The sequence below is a fragment of the Stegodyphus dumicola genome, chromosome 10, assembly GCF_044657685.1.
Source record: "Stegodyphus dumicola isolate Sdum_Otavi_A_Nest chromosome 10, ASM4465768v1".
Taxonomy (NCBI): domain Eukaryota; kingdom Metazoa; phylum Arthropoda; class Arachnida; order Araneae; family Eresidae; genus Stegodyphus; species Stegodyphus dumicola.
The window spans coordinates 68,280,584-68,302,823 of NC_140777.1; the positions used below are offsets into that span (position 1 = coordinate 68,280,584).

At 33.0% G+C, this 22,240-nt stretch overlaps 1 protein-coding gene across 4 annotated transcripts in view; it reads left to right on the forward strand.

Moving 5' to 3' along the window:
• LOC118183996 (uncharacterized) overlaps nucleotides 1-22,240 on the forward strand; it is a 255,046-nt gene that overhangs the window by 54,105 nt on the left and 178,701 nt on the right. For all 4 annotated transcript variants that reach the window (XM_085825051.1, XM_085825052.1, XM_085825053.1 and 1 more), the window contains one exon: nucleotides 17,365-17,423. The gene's annotated coding sequence lies outside the window, so the exon portion shown is untranslated. The remainder of the gene's footprint in view (nucleotides 1-17,364; nucleotides 17,424-22,240) is intronic.

The following is a 22,240-nucleotide window of genomic DNA, read 5'->3' on the forward strand; positions in this document are numbered from 1 at the left end:
GTCGACTTTCACCGGTGAATGTCAACATTCACATAGTCTCTTGGTGTATGTCCGAAATATTTTCCAAATACTCTTATTTCTGACTTACACCAGTCAATGTCAACATTCCCCATTAATGGTGAATGTTAAACATATAACAATATTATATTTTCTTCTCCGTAATTCAGTCGCGAATAAACGCATTTGAGACTTGAAATAAGAACTTAAGAACATGAGAACCTAAAACACACAATACATTCAAAATGAGAAAGGAAAATAATAGAAGTTAAAAACTTACTTAATTATACAGTACGTTCTAAATGAAAAAATAAAATAACAGTCATAAAAAATTTATTAAATTATGTGATTCAAATCTTATTTATTGTAACAACTTGAACTATTATGGCACTTTATGACCTCTCTTTTCGACTTTCACCAGAGCATATCTGTGATTGTCGACATACACCGGTGAAGGTCCGAATATACAAGAATGTAGTGAAATATTTGGTCTTTCACCGACGTGTTTGGTGAATGTTAATATTCTCCGGTGAAAGTCGACATTCTCCAATTTCGGTCTTTCACGGTAACATATACACCGTGCGATACCGATAATCTAAGCTTATAATAAGTAAAATTTTGTACTCGTTATGAAAAACAAAGTATAAAAGGTTTGACAAAAATCGAATAAGATATTTAGTATTAAAATCGAGAATCATATTCACAAATTAATGAACAGAATGTTTGTATTTGCATGCAACTAAAAATAAAATATCCTTTAGAAAAAGGTTCCTGATGTTAAGAGACTACGTGATGAACATTTTTATGCTGATTATTGGAAAAAAGTATTGAGCAATATATATTATATTGTTCAATACTTTTTGTTTTTATGTACTTACATCAAATAGTTCTTGATCAGTTGTTCTTAATCAGTTACAGAAATTTTTATGATAAAAAAGATAATTGCTTTAAGTTGTCGAGACAGCCCAGTTAATACTTATTAAAAAGGTTTTTAGTTTGTTACTAAATCGTTTATTTAGATAAGTTCATTAAGTTTTCTCGTTTTCTTTACATTTTTATTTTTTCTCTTTCTATTTATTGTAATTTACTTTTTTGTTCAATTTTTGAGTATGCTCAGTTACTTAGGTATTTGATCTTTATTATTTTTATTTTTCAATTGTATGTATATTCCTGAGAGTATGAATGCATGTAGGGAAAGCTCTAAATTTGTTTGAGACTCGCTGTGGTCTTAGTTTTCAAAACGGAAATGTATGTAAAATGGTTTTAAGTCTCAAATTATCCAGAGGAACGAAGCATATATCTGGAACTCATTAATCTACAAGTTTAGTGTTTCAAACACTTACCCCTTAACAAGTTCTGTTTGAAGCGGTAAACAAAAGAGATTAATATTTTGTTTTCGTATTTTTTCGCATTTCTATACCATGCTGTGTTCATTTTTCATTGCTGTTTTTATGGATTTTTAACTTTAATTTTAAGTTCAGTATTTTTTTTTTTAAACTTGTTCAAGATTTTCGTACAAAAGGTTTACTTATTCTTACTAATTTAAGTTTTTCACTACGCCTACTCTTTAGATTGGATAATCAGGATTAATTTTTACCAATTTACTCAAACTTTATATATATATATACAAAATTGAGATCTTTTTCACAGAATCACACAGAATCCATGTTCTGGAAAACACTGTTGCACGTATCTAATTCCTAATATTATATTTTCATTAAGTAAAAATGAAAAATATTTGTACTTTAATGAATTTTTTGTACGATTATTAGGATTCTTAAGTAATGAAATTTCATGAGAATATTAATGACGCATTTTCAGAGTTTCAAAACTTTTAAATAATCTTTGTGAAAATTCTTTCGGCATACCAGATGTAATAAAATTAAAAATTAAAGCTACTAGTAAACCGTTTAAAACGTTTTTGTAACTGGAAGACGTCGAGCAGACGGTGGGCCTGACGAAGAGAGTGACTAAACAAATGTGAGATTAAGAGAACTGCTTCGATACTCTCAAAGGCTGGTATGAGTATGAATTTTATCACGATATTACCAGTACCTCGGGTGACCTCACAATGGGGAAACCTCACATGGAAAACCTCAAGAGAGACCGCAAATGTCCCAAGAAAAAGCCCAAGCCTGTGTATAATAGTGTACAGTGAATTGCATATTTAAATGTGAGTTGGTGAAGTTAAAGTGATTTGTACGTGTCACCAGTGTGACAGAATGTGCTTGTGGTCTATGGGATGGAAAATCTGCCAGTGGAAAACTCCGGCCAACGAATTAGAAAACAGAGAGGACTGTGATTGTTGATTAGCCGGCGTCAGTTTCGTGAATAGTCGTCCTGACCGCTGACATGACCGCGTCCACCTGACGTGGATTCATGTTCTGACCGCTGAGAGTGCTGCTTGAAGAAGGAAGCCCAATCCTGGAGGAGCCCTGCGGTCGAGAAGAAACCTTTCATATCAGACGCCTGTGGATTACACTGAAAAATTTGACAGCACGGTTCGTCGTTGCTTCAGCAGACATCGATAGCACACCCCGGGTATGTTTGAATGTGTTCGGTAATCCTTCGTCCGTCGGTGTTGGCTGTGCAATGACGTTCGCGGCCGCAACGTCGAAGAATTCCTATAAAAACTATTTGATCGTCTCCGTTGAACTGTGATGCATTGTAATCCTACTTTACGTCAAATAAATGTTTTTCTACTTATTATTGGTCCCTTTTATTCCATTCGACGTCACACCCTTCATAATTGTTTTTAAGATTTTCTCCAACTAAACGTGGTTTGAGTGGTCTATGGTAGTTTTTCATCCTTTTGTTACCTACTATCAACCCTCTGAATTTGTTGGTCGAATTCGGAAGCACCTTGTATATATAACGCATTATGTTAATTAAAGTAAATAATTTAGATGTGAAGAAGATTATATCAAAGCCGTATAAAGTCATTATAATAGATTCTTTTGTTTAACGATTTTACTGTTACTATGGGTAATCCGAAATAGCTCCTTTTTTTAATTGCATATCAACGGGATTGTATGCTACTGGATTGTATGGCATTGTACCTGCAAGTTAAGACACACAAGAGGACCTCTTTAACTTGGATTTTTCGGATATTTGAAATAGCTTTTGACCGCAAGATAAAGATTAACAATTCGGATAATAAAATTAGTTTTGGTTAATACAGTAGTATAATATATTATCAAAAACCTATAGAGATATTGGGTTATTTCGAAGCAGCAGACATGAAAAATGAGCAATGCTTTCGCCGAAACTCCAACCTCGGCCCTCTCGAATGCGGGCCGAGTATGCTGGCCATTACACCACGAAGGCATGCTAAGAAGATGGGAGAAATACGATATATGCTCCCCCCCTTTAAAGGGCGACTGGGGATTAGGGAACCCACTCGCCAAATCCTAGTGATGGAGGATCATCATCCACCACCCTTTTTAGTTCGGGCGCCACTATAGAGTAATTGGGTTATTTAGAAGCAGGAGACATGAAAAATGAGCAATGCCCTCGCCGGGACTCGAAACTCTGACCTCTCAAATATGCGCCAAGCGTGTTGACCATTACACTACAAAGGCATACTAAGAAGGCTGGGGAAATACCTTATAAACTTAACGTAATTTGTTATTTGAAGAGTAAGTCTCAATTGTTATTTAACTGCTACTTTTTTCTAATTTGATCTGTGCGATTTTCATATCCGATATTTTTGCTGTTTAGGGGCATCAAATTTGAAATTGTTCCCCTTATTAACTGACACTTTTTTATTGAGACTTTTAGCCATTCCCTTCTATATGGACAAGGATGATACAATATTTGTTTTTCTGGTTTTTGTCTTACATCTAGAAAATGGCGATGTTTCTTCAGGACACTCTGCATTTTGGCGGTTAGTCATTAGAAATCTCAAAAGCATTCCATTTGGCTATTTTGAGACTTAAAAACACTTAAACACTTCCATTGTTGCGTTTCGATATCGAAATAGGCTACAAAGCAAGCATTTTTGTTCAGAATCCGAGCACGTTTGATGTGTCTGGTATCTTCCACGAAAATTTCTCAACTCGGATCAACGACATGTTTGCGGGGTTTAGAAAGTAAAACCGTTTTTCCTCCAACCTCAGACAAAAGGATTGAGATTAAAAAAAAGTAAAACAAAATTGCAGGATATACGTCTGGAAAAGACAGACGAAATTCTTCCCACCACCCCTCCCTTTTTTTATGTGAGGCTAGTACGCATGCATCATGTTAACTTTCTATTTTTAGCTTTCTGCTGACATTTCTCTGCCGCAGCTATAAAGAAGAGGGGATGTGGGAAAAAAAATCAAATGTGTTCCATCTTTGCTCAGCTTTCATCACAGTTTAGATTTGGGTTCTGCTGAAAAGACGCGATAATCATCTTTACCTAGAAACCATTTTTATAAGGAAAAGAGGGAGCTAAGATTTAAATCACCGAATTTCAATTCTTTTTGAAGTTCATCAGAACAGTCGAACTGAAATTTTTCATTAATTGTGTCTGTTAGGAATTGTTGTCTTTAATGTGTTTAATGAAGAGTTAATTCTTTCGTTGAATTTCATTGCAATTTTATGATTAAGATTTTCATTTAAACGATGGCAACAAGTATTATTTTAGTGTCCTTTATATCAAAATTCGCCGTAAATTGTTTGCTGTGTTATAGAGGTTTTTCATTCACGGATCGAATTCATATATTTCTGAAAGTGTGGCTGATATATACGAGGGCCATCCAGGAAGTAGATTACGTTTCCGTCTGTGTCCGCTAGGGGCGGGGCTAGCGCGGCCATCTTGGGGTCAGAGCGTTGCGCAGCTCAGTCTGCATCTAGCCGTGCTAGTGAGAGGTTCGTGCTGTGCTCCGTTCAGATACTGTGACGGTTTGAAATGTCTGCGTTAATTGAAAATCCCGCGAGCTGCGAGGTGCGCTCAGTAATAAGGTTTCTGACTGCAAAAAACTGTAAACCGATAGAAATCTATCGGCAGCTTCGTGAAGTGTATGGGGACAACATTATCACTGAAGGTGGAGTGCGTCAGTGGGTCATAAGATTTCAAAATGGCCGAACCAATGTTCACGACGAAGATCGAAGTGGGAGACCCAGCATAGTGACCGCCGAACTTCTCGAAAAAGTCGATGCTAAAGTCCGTGAAAATCGAAATTTCACAATAACGGAACTTTCTTTGAGTTTTCCACAAATTTCGCGAAGTTTGTTGCACGAAATCATCAGCGAAAAGCTTGGTTACCACAAGTTTTGTGCAAGATGGATTCCAAAAATCTTGACAGAGGACCACAAAAATCAGCGAATGGCTGCAGCGTTGAACTTTTTGGACGCTTACCATAAGGATGGTGACTCTTTACTCGATCGCATCGTTACTGGTGACGAAACATGGGTGAAACATGTGAACTGTGAAACGAAATTGCAATCAATGCAGTGGGGGCACACAAGTTCTCCCCAAAAACCCAAGAAATGCATGCAAACAATGTCGGCAAGGAAGATGATGGCGACTGTTTTTTGGGACAGAAAAGGTGTAATTTTGGTGGACTTTCTGGAAAGAGGCACTACAATAAACTCTCAAAGGTATTGCCAAACTCTCCAAAAACTCAGAAGAGCAATTCAAAACAAGCGCAGAGGAATGTTGAGCTCTAAGATCTTGTTGATTCACGACAACGCCCGGCCCCACACGGCAAATGTCACTCGTAAAGTTCTTGAATCTTTTAAGTGGGAGTTGTTTCCTCATCCGCCGTACAGTCCCGACCTGGCACCGAGCGACTTCCACCTATTCCCAGCAATGAAGAAGTGGCTGGCTATGCAGCGTTTTGATGACGACGCACAGCTGCAAGAAGAGGTAACGAAGTGGTTGAAGGCGCAGGCGGCCGAATTTTTCGACGAAGGAATTTCCAAGCTCGTACATCGCTACGATAAATGCCTTAATTTGTATGGTGACTATGTAGAAAAGTAGTATTTGAGTGTGGCTTTCATCTGTATATAATAAAATTTGTTTCCTATACTTTGTTTATTTTTTTATTCCAAAACGTAATCTACTTTCTGGATAGCCCTCGTATTTTCAAAACCAGTAATTGCAACCTTTCGATATTTTGTTCTTTTTATTATGATAAATTTAAATTACATTCACAAAATGTTGATTTTATTACTTACGGAAGTTTTGGTACATGTTTTTCTGTATTTAATGTTAGTATACATCCTGCATCAAGAAAAGCAGTGGAATATCGGAGAAAAAATGTTTGCGTAGGAGAGCTGGATATATTTACTGACAGTTCGGGGTTATGACAATGGAATTAGTGCAGCATACGTGGTTTACTTGTTTGGTACAGAAACAGACTATGGCAAAATTAGACTTGAGCCTTACAATTCGGTTTTTCAAGCTGAATTGGCTGCAGTCATATTTGCTCTTAAATGGATTGATGAAAACCTGACTGTAAAAACATGTAATATGTATAGATAGATACAGACTTGTTATCTGGTTTGGAAGCACTAGCAGATGTTGATAACACCAATTGTGTAAAACTTGTACGTTATGATCACGATTCTATTTTATTCACGAGTTGGGAGAGCATCAATTTAATCAAGAATATACTAGTATAATCAAGAGTCAATATACCATTTTCACGTAAAGACTCAACTTGAAAATAAGAACTTCCAGTTGAAACACAGAAATATTTAATGAAGAGCTTATGTACATTATTTACATTATTCAAAACACAAATTTTACATATAATATGAAATTCCCCATCGCAGGGCCAAGATTAGTTTATCAAGAACAATTATTATAATTGTTAATTACCGCTATGTGATCAAGCGTCAAACTCAAGCTAAACTAAAAGAGTTATTACATTCTTTCTCTGCCGCCAGTCACGTGACCTAGTCGGCGACAGACGATAAATAATAAAAGAAAAATTGGTTCCATCGGAGGGAAAAAGAAATAATTTCAACACCAATATTTTGATCTCATATATAAAAGGTCTCCTTGTAAAAGTTGAGAAAATACATGAAGTGAAAATGAACTGAGTAAAAGCCCGTATTGTTGTTATAGGCAATGAGAGGGCCGACATGTTTGCCAAAGAGGCTGCTATAATGCGGAGGATGCGTTCCATATTTAAGCATCTAAAAGAATTGTTATTAGTAAAATTAAGGATTTATATTATTATTGCTAGGAAAAGGAAAGAATATTTGTACTTTGAAGTTTCTAAAAATATAAGAATGATATGTGATTTTGATTACAATCAAATAGTTACTGGACACGGGTGTTTCCCGGCTTGCCTGAAAAGATTTAATAGTCTTTTTAATTTTTGTAATGCTGAAGGCAATGCACGAACATTTCGTCGAAGACTGCGTATTACAGTCAAAAGTCGTTAATCCGGACTCGTCGGGACCTCGGCGATTCCGGATTATCGATTTTTCCGGATTATAGATCATCAGTTTAAATCTCGTAAGATGGCATGCAGAAATTATAAAATTAAAAATATGAAACCGTAATTTATGAAATAAAGAACAATTATGATCTAAAGGGTATCAAAAAAAAAAAAAAAAAAAAAAAAAAAAAAAACTTAATATTTATTTCTTTACTTTATTAAACATTTCTTTCAATGTAAGTTGTTTAAGTTGCTTCGTTTTATGTGATAATACTTTCTCTTTAATTCTATAAACAGACATAATTTCTTGTTCAGTTACAAAGTTCTGCTGTTCAAGTCCCGTTAATTGCTGTGCCGAGAATACCGACTAACTTGTCAATCGAAAATTTTTCATTTTCACTAACCTCTCTGTCACATTCTTCATGTCTTTATCCATTTTTTTCAGCATTTCCACTTTTTGTTTGTTGGACATCGAAACATACTTTCGTTTTGTAGATCCTTTGGAAGTTCCAGCATCGGAAATTCTATTTGACGTAATCGAAAGTTCAAGTTTACTTTTATAAAATTGCTCTTACAGTCTGCAAAAAATAATAAGCGGGATCCAATTCGAAGATTAAGGAACAACGCAATCATTAACATTAACTGAAATAGATAATTAGATAATTTTAGCTTACACCGTTATACATTAAACGCGCAGGCGAAAACGTATTCTGCACTTGCGCACACGCATATGCGCAGTAGTCAAGGTCTTACGCGCACGCGTAAAACGCCTGTGCGCATGTGCCAACGCGGCGCATGCGCAGAAAGTTTTTAGCTTTGAGGTCCGGATTATGGGTGTCCGAATTAACGACTTTTGACTGTATTGCGACATGTTAGGTAAAAACGTGGTAACATTTGATCTATTGCCAATTACATGAATTCTATTGCCGCAAGATAGATATAAGGAGCTTAGATTTGCAAAGGATTTGGTGAACTTTATAAACGGCTATAGAACAATACTGGGAATTTTACTTTGATGTTTTTGACATTATTTCTGATTTAATCTGTATTTTAATCTTTTAATTGTATTTTTGCTTGTATGTGCTGCGTTAACCACGAGGCCGATTATTATCGGCCAGGAGAGTTGCAGCACACTCTATTACATTATATTACCAGTAATTGCAGTGGTTCGAGAAATGTGTAATTAGAATGCATGCATTCTTCAGGCTGTCGAAGTGAATTTTGGAAACATTTCGTCGTTGATTGCCAGTATCGTTTTATTATCGTTTCGTAATTTTAATAAAAAATGGAAATTTATCTCATCTTCATAAATACCTTAGACTAAATGTTTGCGAATAACGACGTATTAGCGATTTTACGCGGTACTGATCATTGCCGAAGAGACGTTATCGACGAAGAAGGGTAAAAATTATGCGTTAGATGGTGCAGCGTTGTTTTTTGTGTTTATAACAAGTGTTTAGAATTTTAATTTTAGATCTGTGCTTATGTTGGTTTGAAATGCTAGGTATTATTTAAATTTTTGTCATTTGGGAACAGTAGTGTGAGAAAGTCAAAAGGACGAAAGGGTACATTCGACGAAACTTTCGAACTATGGTTATATGAAGCTGGATACATAATAGAATGATGAAACAAAATAAATAAATCAAAACTGTAATATCCATTTTCGTGAAATTATGAGCGATATTGTTCAACATTTTAGCGGCCAGAAATATAGAAACGCAGGGAAAATATTAATTTTAGTAGTGGCTTCTCCTTACCTGTGACATAAGAGGACGAAAGTGATAAAATATTTATTTAAAGTAAGTTGATAATAAAATCGAATCCTATAAGTATAAAATCTTCCTTTACATCAAGATAGAACTTTCTTGCGTATTTTTGTGAAGACATATTTAAAGTTAATTAATTTTACGTTATATATTTTTCTCAGTGTAACACATTTAATAAAATACCCTTCCCGGTTCGTTTCTATTTGATTAATTATTTTTAGACTGCTTATAATGGGTTTTAATTACATGAGAGGTAATTGCACTTGTTTGTACTCGATTCGGATTGCGTACGAAGTTTTATAGGAGTGTAGATATCCCTATTTGCTGTTAAAGAGGTTTTTAATTTTTTAATTTAAAAATAGGCATTTTTTAGCCTTCGACTGATTGCGGTATCAGCGACGATTTATTTCGTAATTATTAATTTTATTACACTTGCTTCTTCTCTTGATTGCTTTCTCATAACATTAAATATTATTTGTTATTAATTGATTTAAATTATATTAAATATATCATTTTATTAGTTAAAATGGGATGGGGAAAGAGGAATTTCAGGTAGTTTAAAAAAAAAAAAAAAAAAAAAAAGGTTTCAAATTTTTAAATTACGTCCAAAGGGGCATTTTTTTAACGTTTTGTGTGTTACCTTTATTTATTAAGTATCATATTCTACGTACTCATACTATAAAAGTTAGTTCAACAGCAATATCGCAAATTAATTTTAAAATGAGCCTGTCTTTAGAATTTCCGATACAGAGTCTCGCGCGCTGGAGATGAAATTTTTTTTTTTTTTTTTTTCTTGCAGTGTTGCCATTGCTCGCTTTGAAATCGTTTTTAATCAAAAATGCGTTGCAGTGTTACAAAATCTGAAATCGATAATAAAACAAATTTCAAATCAGGGCTTCCACGTGCTCATTTTCTATGAAAGATTACGTTATTCAAATTTTGATCGCTCTAGGTATCACACAAGAAATTTTTCTATTGAGTAGCACAGCGCAGTAATTAAATTTTGAAGCAATTACGTGATCTGAATGAAATCTCATAAAATTGTCTGTAAAGCTACTTAATGCCATAATTGCATATATGTCTACTGAAGAGTATTTGTCTGATTTTATAACATTTTTGTGCAGTCTTCAGATTTGACACGTTTCCGCTGCATCTTGTTTTTCATGAATTATTATCTAATCTTGCAATTTTTTCCGGGGTAAGAATTTTAGCTATCTCTTATCGTATAAAACCAATCTAATTAGTCCGAAGGGGCTTTGTCCCTGAAGAACAATTGCTTTCGTTTTGGGATGGTTCACTATAAATGTCCGTTTCACTTTTCAAACTGTTGCCACCAAATGTTAGAGTTCTGCATTATATTTGAAGAAATTAAATAATGAAAAATCTGCATAAATGTATGTATATTTCTAGAATTGTGATAAAACAAGGGTACCTAGAGCCATCCAATTTTGAATGACGTAACCCTACTGCGAATATGGGCATGTGGAAGCCCAAATTTTAAATTTGTTTTTATCGATTTCATATTTTGTAAAACTTTAACGAAGGAACTTTAACAAGGAAGTCGTGGTGTACACAAGGAAGTCGTGGTACATCAGCTTTTTTATGGACTATATATAACAGAAATCAAAATTACATTCACTGTCGGGTTATCTTTTCATGTAATATTTAGGCATTTTTAGAATATATTTAATTACAAAATCTTGATGTCATTGCCAGGATTCTATACATGAGTAATAAGCAAGAGAGGAGAGATTTTCGTTAAGGGATTATTTTAAGCCTAACAATTTACAATTGCCATTATCAACAAAATTAACGTCATATGACATGGCTAATATATGAAGCGTCATATATATCAAATGACAGGACTAGTTACAAATTTGTAAAAATATAATTTTTTATGAAAATTAAATGTATCATTTAAAACAAATGTTTTCAACTGGAATCCATTCAAAGTAATTTTAAAAATAAATAAATAAAGGTAAGGAGCTCATAAGAGATCTCAGTAATTCAGTTGAAGTATTATCTTGCTGATTGTAAGCTATCTGCTTAAGGTTTTGTTGCGAGCTCTAATTTAAATATTTCTTAAGAAATTCTCGAATGGTTCTATCCAATTTGCAAGTATTTTGACTAATTTCTAAATCTTTTTGCTTAAGATAATTAATTAATCAATTTAATTTTTGTACCATTTAAATTTTATTCGTGACTCGAATTTTTTGTAGTTGCTGTGTGATAATACTAATAAATTTAAGTTTGGCATATGGTATTTGTTTTTTAAATAATTTGTGATTCTGTAATTACATTATTATTACATTATCATTCAGTGTTTTCCAATTCTACTGATTATTTTGATTATTTGAAGGAAAAGGATCTGTATCAGGTTTCCTTGAAACATACAAAGCTTCTGCAAAATTTTCGCCAACCTGAAATCAAAGTTGACTTAATTGTAAAAAGGAAGAAACAGAACTAATATTTTGCAATGATTTTTGATTTCATCATATCAAAAGAGCATACAAAGAAGAGCGTTTGCAAAATATATTTGTTTTTTATACAACTTGCCCCCCCCTTTCTCCGGGGGAAAAAAAAAAAAAGTATATAAAACAAAATCTGAAATGTTTCAGATTTTAAATTACGTCCAAAGGGGCGTTTTTTAACATTTTGTGTGTTACCTTTCTTTATTAAATATCATGTTCCTCGCACTTAAACCATAAGATCCAGTGCAACAGCAATATCGCAAAATAGTTTTAAAACGAGCATATCTTTAGAATTTCCGATACAGAGACTCACGCGCTGGAGATAAATTTGTTTTTTCTGCACAACGTTGCCATTGCTCGCTTTGAAATCCTTGAGTTTGTTAATCAAAAATTCGTCAAAGTTTTAAAAAATAGGAAATCGATCATAAAACAAATTTCAAATTTGGTCTTCCACATGCTCATATTCGTTGGAGGATTACGTTATTCAAAATTCGATGACTCTATGTACCGTTGTTTTATCACAATACGAGAAATATACATACATTTATGCAGATTTTTCATTATTTAATTTCTTCAAATATAATGCAGGACTCTAACATTTTGTGGCAACAGTTTGAAAAGTGAACCGACATTTACGAGTCCAACGCAAAATGCCAAAACGAAACTAATAGTCCTTCGGGATTCAAATCCCTTTGGACTAAAACTCTGCGTCCAGAAACACCGTATTTATTTTGCAGAATGGTTTTCCTGGGAACATCACATTGCAATTAATAATATGCATTACAAAATATTGTATTACATTGTGGAAAATTTATGAAGTTATGAATTTTTAATTTAAAATACGGGAAATGAATATAGATAATAGCTCAAATTTAAAAATTTATAGATGCTTGTTTTACACTCCACCGTCTGTTGATACAGATGCATATCACATGGATCCTGTCGGTAGCTTTAGATATATAACGGTAATTTCACGGTCTGCGATTGTTTTCGGCGGACTGCCAGCTGTTAGAACTTTTACCACTAATTTATGCAATGTAAGTATTCCTTAACACGTTCAGATGACAACCGTGGCGGGTGTTGTCTTGACCACAAAGAGGTAAATAACCTTTGCATGTAGCCGAATCCGTATCAGAGACTGAACTTTGAGGTTGCGCACACGTATACCTACTGCATGAATGAATGGTTCCAAAGTTTACGTTCTCTGCAAATGAGATAAAAGACCGCTAACGAAACCGCACACGAGTTGTTGGCTTTTATTCTCCCTCTTTATCACCCCCATCATCTTCCTTTTTTTTTTTTTTTTTTCATTTGTCTGCATGTTTTCTTCGCCTTTTGTTTTTGTGCGGTTGGGCTATAAGGTGATAAGGAGAGTAAATGTAAATACGGATAGAGTTCTGTTTTTATCTCGAAGTTTCAACTTTTGCGGATGCTTAGCAAGAAAGGTTTTCCAGCCTTGAATTAATTTTTTTTTCTCTTTTCCCCTTAATCAAAGCAGATTTTATTCATTAAAAATTATGTCAGTTAAGATTATATAGTAAATCTCTATAGGTAATCTTAAAAAAAAAGGTTGCCCATCATTGACAGACTAGATACGACCACTGAACGCCGATAGTTCGACCTAAATTCGAATCCTGGCGAGGCTTATCAGCGGCCGACCGGATAAGATTGATGAACACTGGTAGTGAGTGAACTGACTGCATAGGCGTTTTTCATAGTTTGTCTGTTCATAATGTGAATATGAGCAAATTTCATTTTAGAAAGTCCTTCACGCAGGCATAGGTCTTAGTGTAATTTGCTGAATCGATTAAAGTTCTAAATCGAATCTCGGTGAACGGCATTGCTACATGTGTGTTTAGTGTTTTTCTCATGCGATAAGTGGATATGAGTCTGTTTCGTTTAGATAGCATACTATAAAAAAAAAATCTGTGTTTTGGTCAGAAAAATCCTCACACTCTTACCCATATTCGAATAAACAATAAATATGAAATTTTTGAGTTTACAAAATCTGACAGCATTTTGAAAATTTGAAAAGTTTCAAAACACTGTTTTATTGTCACTGTAGTTGTATTTACAACTTTAACTGTCGTTATAGTTTTAGGAGGTAATTTTTTTCAGCTGTATGTTTCTAATTGAGTAGAATAGTTTATCAATTTTTGTACATTGCTTTACTTGCAATAATTTCTCTGCTTTGTATAAATGCTCGTACAGTCTTTCCTCGCATTTGTAATCATTTGCTTGAAGAAAACATGTAAAATTATTTAAGCTTTATTTACATTAATATTTGCATATCAGTTACGTATATAAGTACGGCTAGAATCAAATTAGATGTTGCAGTCAAATTTCCGTTTCATACGTGAAGTGCAGCTATTAAAATTTCCCAAACTAGTATTGTTATTCAAATAGAGCTGTTTTTAAAAATATTATCGTTGTGATCATTTCTTCATTGTGTTATATCTGTTTGCATATTTATTTCCTAATCAGAGTAATTTTTATTGTATGAAAAGTGTGTTATTTGCATGACAAGTACATGGTTGCGCTAAAAGACTCGTTTCTGCAATAACTTCCAAAATTACTTGAATTGCGATTAAATTTTTCTTTCATTAAATTTCTTCTTCTCCCCCGTTTTTAAAAATTTTTTCGTGTTCTTTCGTACTGCCGAAAGGGATATATATATCTTCTTATGTGAAATTGTAAAATTGGGAGCAAACTCGGATTGAAGACAGAAATATTGATCTCAAGAAATAATAAAAAGAAAATAATTGAATGACACTCATAAATGAATACATTCGTGCAAATTAAGAATCTGCCTGCATCTATTCGTTTATTCAGTTTATATTTACGTTCCGAAAATAGCGCACCCTTGAGCTTGTGAAAGAGCATTTTGAAATCTAGGAAAATCGGAAGTAGTGCTGCATATAACAAAATATAATTATTTAAAACATTTTCTGCGTTTTACATAGTTTTAGCAGCCTGCTCTCTTTTAAAGTTGACCTGCACTTCTAGATGAAAGAGATTAGATTTCTTTTTCTCTTCTCTCTCTCTTTTCTTTCTTTTTAATAATTTAAGTAAAAAAGATGTTGAAAATCTTTGTTATTTTGGTAAAAGAAGTTTATTTTGCTTTCCCATTGCCCTGAAAGGAAATTTTATTGAATTTTGTTCTGTTTGATTATTGTATTCATAGTATATCATTATAAATTATTCTTCTTTGTTTATTTCGTGAGCCGTTGATTAGCTGTAAGCGGTACTCTTTCTTTTCTTTTTTTAAATATATTTAACAATCTTTTCGACATATTGTCAATTCTTATGACATATAAGGATTTTTTGTCTAGTAATATGGAGCTTAATTTCAGTAATTAATTTATTTTATTGATTTTGGATTTACTTGATTATGGTTACAATGTCTGAATGTTAGTAGTTCATCTTGTGTTTGAAGGCAGGAAGTTAAATTGACTACATGGTTTGCTTTCTGTGGTTTTCTTCATGCGTAACGTGAATACGAGCCAAAACCAGAATTTTTTAAGAACAAAAGTTTAAAATATTATGAAGAGAGTCTGATCTCGTTTAAATTTCCTATAATCAAATTTTAATAAATTTATATTACTAACGCAGATCTTTAAAAAATAAAAATCACTCTTCATCGAATTCTTCTGCTTAACATTTAGACATTTCTGATTGTCATAAAATGCTGCTGAAGTGAACTTTCTTGAAATGAGAGACCGAGATTAATAGGTGTACTAGAGGAAAAAATGAAAAAAGTGTCATAGAATTCAACGCGTTAAGTGGAATTCCCAGAACTAATTATTGTTACTTTTTCAGAGTTAAAAACCATTACGAAAAATATAACAATAAAAATGACGTCTTCGTTATAAATGTTAATTCTGAGAAAATTTATTGAATATGAATACTTTTCTAGAAATATATTAAAGAGTAAATTTTTAAAACGGTGCCTGAAGAACTATGTAAGTTGAAAGAAAACGTTTGAAATGAGAAATATATCGATCCCCTTCACGTGAAATGAAAATCATTGGAAATAAATCTGTGCAATTTTTTTTGTACATGGAGGATACTTATGGTTTGTGTATTACAGTTCAGTAAGACGCTGTGAGATATTTATTACATAGCAAAAATATTTTAAAACTCGCAAGAAATATGTTACACAAATTATTGAAATCCATTCATATTTCAAAAGTTATTTGGAAACATAATGTTGGTCCTATTTGAGATTTATTTGTCTATGGTATTGATGCTGAATTGACCTCTTTAAAAATGTTAACAAAGCGTAGTTTTTTGTTTACTTTGGTGCTTACGTAGTTAATTTTTAGTGAAACTTTCCTTGTAATGAAGAAATTAATATTACACATTTTATACGAAGAATGTTAACATGAAAAAAATTGGTTAAATGTAGAATTTATGAAAATTGTTTAATGACTTTTGGAAACAAAATTTTATGTCATTTTTTCCCCCCAAGAAAATTTTTTTTCTCGTTTTCAAGATTAAATCTGAAATCTAAGTTGGCCCTTGCCTTCTTAACCACTGTCCTTAGTAAATTTCTTGAATATTTTCTTGGATTTTAGAAAACCCATAATATTTCTTGTAATGGTTGACCACAGTATGAGGGCAGCCTGAATTCAGTATGCCAGGATAGCTTATTTAGTTGGGTTTTCAACTTAGCATTTTGTTTTAATCATAATTTAATCGATACTTGATCTAAATTTAAAATGTGGGGTGATACTTCTTCACTTTGCAAGAGTATATCACACTTAACACTGTTTCACTTTTATAGAAAAAAAAAAAAAAAAAAAAAAAAAAGATGTTTTATTACTAGATATTAATCTAACTACTATTATTAATAATAGTAGTTACCCCCTTCTTTCATTTCCGGTATATATATGTGTTATACCTATATTGCTCAAAAGCAGTCATTTTGACTGCTTGGGAAATTTTAAATAATCAAATGACTCTTATTATTGAATTGAGTATATTTTTTATATGACCAGTTTTTGTTATTACTAAAAGAAATATGAAGATGATATTAAAAGCACAATATTTATCATTTGTTTTTTGAAATTATTGTAGAAAAGTGTGGTTGTAATTGAAAAAGAGCATACAGGTTTAGGGCAGTTTTGCGAAAAGCAGATATTCAGGAAGAAAATTTTTCTTCAGAAAGAAAAACAAATTCAGGGGTGAAATAAGTTCACCCCTGAAGCCTCTTTTTTTTTTTTTTTTTCGGTTTGTTGTGTTTTTTGTTTGTTTCTTAAGAAGAGGGACTTCTGTCTAAATACTCTCGAAATCGGTAGCGTTTTATTTAAATTTACGCCAGACAAAGTCGTACTTCTGCCCAATTTTAAAATTTACGTTGGCGTGTTTCTAGGCGAATTTTTCAATGAAACTGAAAGAAGTGGCGAATGTAGCACTTCAGAAAATAAGTATTTATGAAAATACATTTAAAAAAAAATATTTTTTCATTTTTTCTGCTTTTTTTTGGTGTCTGCTTATCGAAATTCGACTGCATTTTCGTATTTTGGTCTTAGCCAACTTTGATTTTGGCTTTTATTGCTGAAGTGAATTTAAAGCTGCTCGCGATGTAGTATGCTCTTAAAGCCAATCTAAAATGCAGTTATTCTGAGTATTTAGTACAGCATTTGTCCGGGTACCATTATTATCGTTGCTAATAATGATTTCTGTTTCAGATTCAGTATAGATCACCAAGACATCAGTATTGAAAAATATGAATCTTTTTCCTTTTTTCAGGGAGACCGCTAGAAATCACAGTTGCTATAACTGGTCTCACTGCATTCATCCTCATTAAGGTGAGTTACTATATATTCAAATTCGTTATCAGTATTTTCTAGCTTGATGTAATCTTTGATTCCGATGTTATGAACAATAAGATAAAATTTAATATTATTTTCTGGATAATGTATATCAGATTTACTTAATAGTAAACTTGGTGTAATAACAGATAAAATATGCAGAGCACGAAAACAATCTCGAAAATTAGTAACGCGAATGGAAATGTATTTTATTAATTAATTTTTTTTATCAAAATTGTTTCTTTTTTTTATTTTCTTTATCGGAAATTCTGAAGAGGTTCTGTTTTTAAATATTTTGGGATTTTGCTGTTGAATCGAATTTTATGTTTCGTAAGTGCCAAGACCGTGATATTTAGTAAATAAAGTAAACACACAAAATGTTAATAATAATAAAAAAAAAAGTTTTGTAACTATTCTCAGTAAAAAAACTGAATATTGATATGATGAACTGAGAAAAGGCTGGGAGAAAAAAATGTTATGGCAACTTTTAACGCCGCATCTCGAATTCTAAAACGTAGTTTTTTGTTTGCTTTGGTGCTTACGTAGTTAATTTTTAGTGAAACTTTCCTTGTAATGAAGAAATTAATATTACACATTTTATACGAAGAATGTTAACATGAAAAAAATTGGTTGCTTTTAAAATTTTTATAATTTTGCTGTTGTATTGTAGATGGCTAAGTGCGAAGAAAATAGTGTTTAAAGCTAAAAATTCAAGAAAAGAGGGTTTAGTAGGGGAGAATATAATAGCAGACTGTAGACTGCAAGCTCAATGAGAGCGTAAAAAACCTTAACAAACCATGTTGGGCGACCGTTAAAATCTGAAATCTTTCAGATTTTTTATTTTTTTCAATTCTTTAATTTTGAGTCCTGTGACCTTAATCCTTTTGCACAGTCGTTAACAATTTGAACCTTTCAGTTTTTTTTTTTAATTTGGCATTTTTTAAAAATTTTTAATTTTTAATTTTTTTTAATTAAAATTAAATTTTTAATATAATACCTTACTTGTCATAGTCTGAGAGCACGGTTGTGCAGTGTGTTTTTCCTTGGCAAAAATTAAACCCAAGATGCAACTGCCAAGAGAGATGGCTTTGAAAAGACTATTTAATATGTTTATCTTTTTGAGTTCCAAATACGACTTGATTGATTGATTGATTATTGAATTAGACAAAGCATACAAAGGCTATTTTTAAAGTTCGCATACTTAAAACTAGATTGCCCAAGGAAGTCATTTTGACTGCTTTTTAATTTCAATTAGAAAAAAAATTATGTATATAATGACACAATTTCTTAGAATTTTGTGACTTTTTGTACAACATATAAATGTGTTTATTAATAATAGTAGTTACCCCCCCTCTTTCATTTCCGTATATATATATGTGTTATACCTATATTGCCCAAAAGCAGTCAAAATGACTGGGAAATTTTAAATAATCAAATGACTCTTATTATTGAATTGAGTAATTTTCTTATATGACCAGTTCAGCTCTGTATTGAAATAACAGTTTTCATTTTTTTTTTTTTAATTATCGTCACATGATAACATACAAGTGCGTGATAAATTGTCGATTTGGCGTATACTTGATAAGTTGCAGTTTCTCAATAAGCTAAAGTAGTACTTGTTATTTGAATCTCAGTGAATATACAAGCTGTGGAAGAAATATCACGACCGATAACGTTTGCACTAGCATGTCACTCGCGACAAAATTATTGGCCAAAAAACAACTCTATTTGGGACTATTAACAAAATCAGCCAAACAAACGAAGGATAACATGCCTCGTTTTTCCACTCTGCTGTATAAATCAGAGAATTGTGTTCTTACAATATATAAAAGCAAACCAAATAAAAGAGTAGCCGTTTTAAGTTCTAAGTATAAATTTGTGAAAATTGATAAAAGTAACAAAACAATGTTACCGGAATCTATTCAGTTTTATAACAGCACAAAATTTAAAGTTGACATGACGGATCAAATGGCCAGAAAATATACAGTAAAAGCTAGTTCTCGTAGATGGTCCCTCCAAATATTTTTCAGTATTTTAGATTTGGTTGCTATAAGTGCTTGGATCCTTTACAAAAAAGCGACAGGAATACAAATACAACGAAAAGAGTTCTTTCTCAATTAGCAGAACAGCTTTCCACCGAATACAGAGCTGCAAGAGAGGAAAAGTCATCAGAACATGAAGAACCACAAAGATCAACAGCAATCAACAGCATCAAATGCAACCCATTCTAACAAACGCAAAATTTCTTAAGTACGACTTTGCCACTACAACAAAACAAATAATATATATGAAAAATGTCAAAAGTATGTTTGCGAAAGATGTAATATAAAAAGGATTTCCACTTTCATTTGCAAAAAATGTACAAATAATAATGCATAAATTATTTTTTTCCAAGTGAAACCAATTTTAATTGTTAATATTTACTATTAACATGTTATATAACTGTAAATAATATAAAAATATTAAAAATTAATTTTAAATAAATTTTACACATTAGTTATTCTTTCACAATGCAGTCATTTTGACTGCTTCTGGACAATATAGGTACAGTCAAAAGTCGTTAATCCGGACTCGTCGGGACTTCGGCGATTCCGGATTATCGATTTTTCCGGATTATAGATCATCAGTTTAAATCTCGTAAGATGGCATGCAGAAATTCTAAAATTAAAAATATGAAACCGTAATTTATGAAATAAAGAACAATTATGATCTAAAGGGTATCAAAATTTGCAAAAAGGAAAAGCTTAATATTTATTTGTTTACTTTATTAAACATTTCTTTCAGTGTAAGTTGTTTAAGTTTTGCTTCGTTTCATGTGATAATACTTTCTCTTTAATTTTATTAAACAGACATAATTTCTTGTTCAGTTACAAAGTCCCGTTGTTCAAGTCCTCTAACTGCTGTGTCGAGAACACCGACTAATTTGTCAATTGAAATTTTTTCGTTTTCACTAACCTCTGTCACTTTCTTCGCTATCGGAAGCGAATTATAATGACGAGGAACTTGTTTTAAATCATATCAAAGACGGAGCACATCGAGATGAAATACTAATTTGCTAAGGAATTATAAGCCAAATAAAATAAAAACATCTGCCCTGAAGATGAGGATAGTGCTGACAGATCAACTTCCAATTCATTACGCGCCCGCCGCGGCGATCCCCCCTCCGAGCAGCGTGAAATTGATAAACAGATTTCGGATTTCAAAACATACTTTCGCTTTAGATCCTTTACATATTAACAAATATATATCGGAAATTCTATTTGATATAATCGAAAGTTTAAGCTTACTTTTATAAAATTGCTCTTACAGTCTGCAAAAAATAATAAGCCGGATCCAATTCGAAAATTAAGGAACAACGCAATCATCAACATTAACTGAAATAGATAATTAGATAATTTTAGCTTATACGTCCATTATACATAAAACGCGCACGCGAAAACGTATTCTGCACTTGCGCACACTCATATGCGCAGTCGTAAAAGGTCTTACGCGCACGCGTAAACGCCTATGCGCATGTGTCAACGCGGCGCATGCGCAGAAAGTTTTTAGTTTTGAGGTCCGGATTATAGATCATTCCGAATTATGGGTATCCGAATTCACGACTTTTGACTGTATATACTAAGTTTCAATCTTTCTAGTGTTACGTTTGATGCTTTTGAGGAATAAGTTAATTGTATGCGTTTTTAGTAGATTGTCTTCTCCTCCCCGATAAGATGAATTTAAAGTTCTTAATAGGAACATTTTATTTCTTAGAGATTTTGTAAGATAAAGCTTGAATAATATAGTATTATCAGATATCTAGTAAACGAAATCAGATTTAAATATGAGGAACGAAACCAGAAAATTAAACTGTTATTTGTTAAAAGATGTTGAACGTGATGAAGTCCTCCTCCCGAACATGTCCACATGTAAGCTCGAATTTTGAGTTGCGGATTTTATATTTCGTATATAACTTTAGTAAATTCTGATCAACAAATTGAACGATGTGATATCGAGCAGTAGCAGCACTGTACGAAGTAAAACATTTTCACCTCCAGCACGCGAACTGTCTGTTGGAAATTCTAAAGCTATGCTGTTTTTAAATATTTTGTGATTTTGCTCTTGAACTGAATTTTATTAGCGTGAGTGCGAAGAACATAATGTTATGAACATCAAATTGCAGTAAAATATTTATAGAAGGTTGGGAATTCGGGAAGGAATACGAATTTCTTAAAGCGATAGTATATCAGCGACGCTAACTGCCGTAGTAAAGGACCCGGGTTAGAATCCCGGAGAAGGCATGGATGTTTGTAAATGTCCAGCATGGGGGGCGCTCTAAATATGCGGCGAGCCGAAAGTGCTTTCGAGAGGTTGGTGGTAGTGGAAGAGGTGTATAAGAACGAAGGCGTATTGTGCCCTGTATGGTGCTCAAGGCTTTTACCAACGACAGGCGCCATCTTGCACTCCTTGCCACGATGAATTTCGTGGGTTTGTTCTGATGTTACTGTCAGACAAGTGAGGTAAGTCACACATATAAGTTCTCCTTTCCTGTATGGGACACACCAGCCCAGCGGCCGAGCGGCGATGTCGCTGAACACTGGTAGTTCGGCCCGAGGTTTGACTCTCGCGAACGAGTTGGCTGCATGGGCGTTTCGTGTTTTTCTCCATGTGTAATGTGTATACGAGCCAGTTTCCCTTAGAAAGACCTCCATGAAACATCTCTCCTCTTAGGCAGATAGCCCTGGAAGCTGTACCGTAATTAACCCAAGCAAACCAAACCTTTCTTATATGTATTCAAGAAACTAGTGCTTTTTTGCGGCACTTCTTTTGAAACC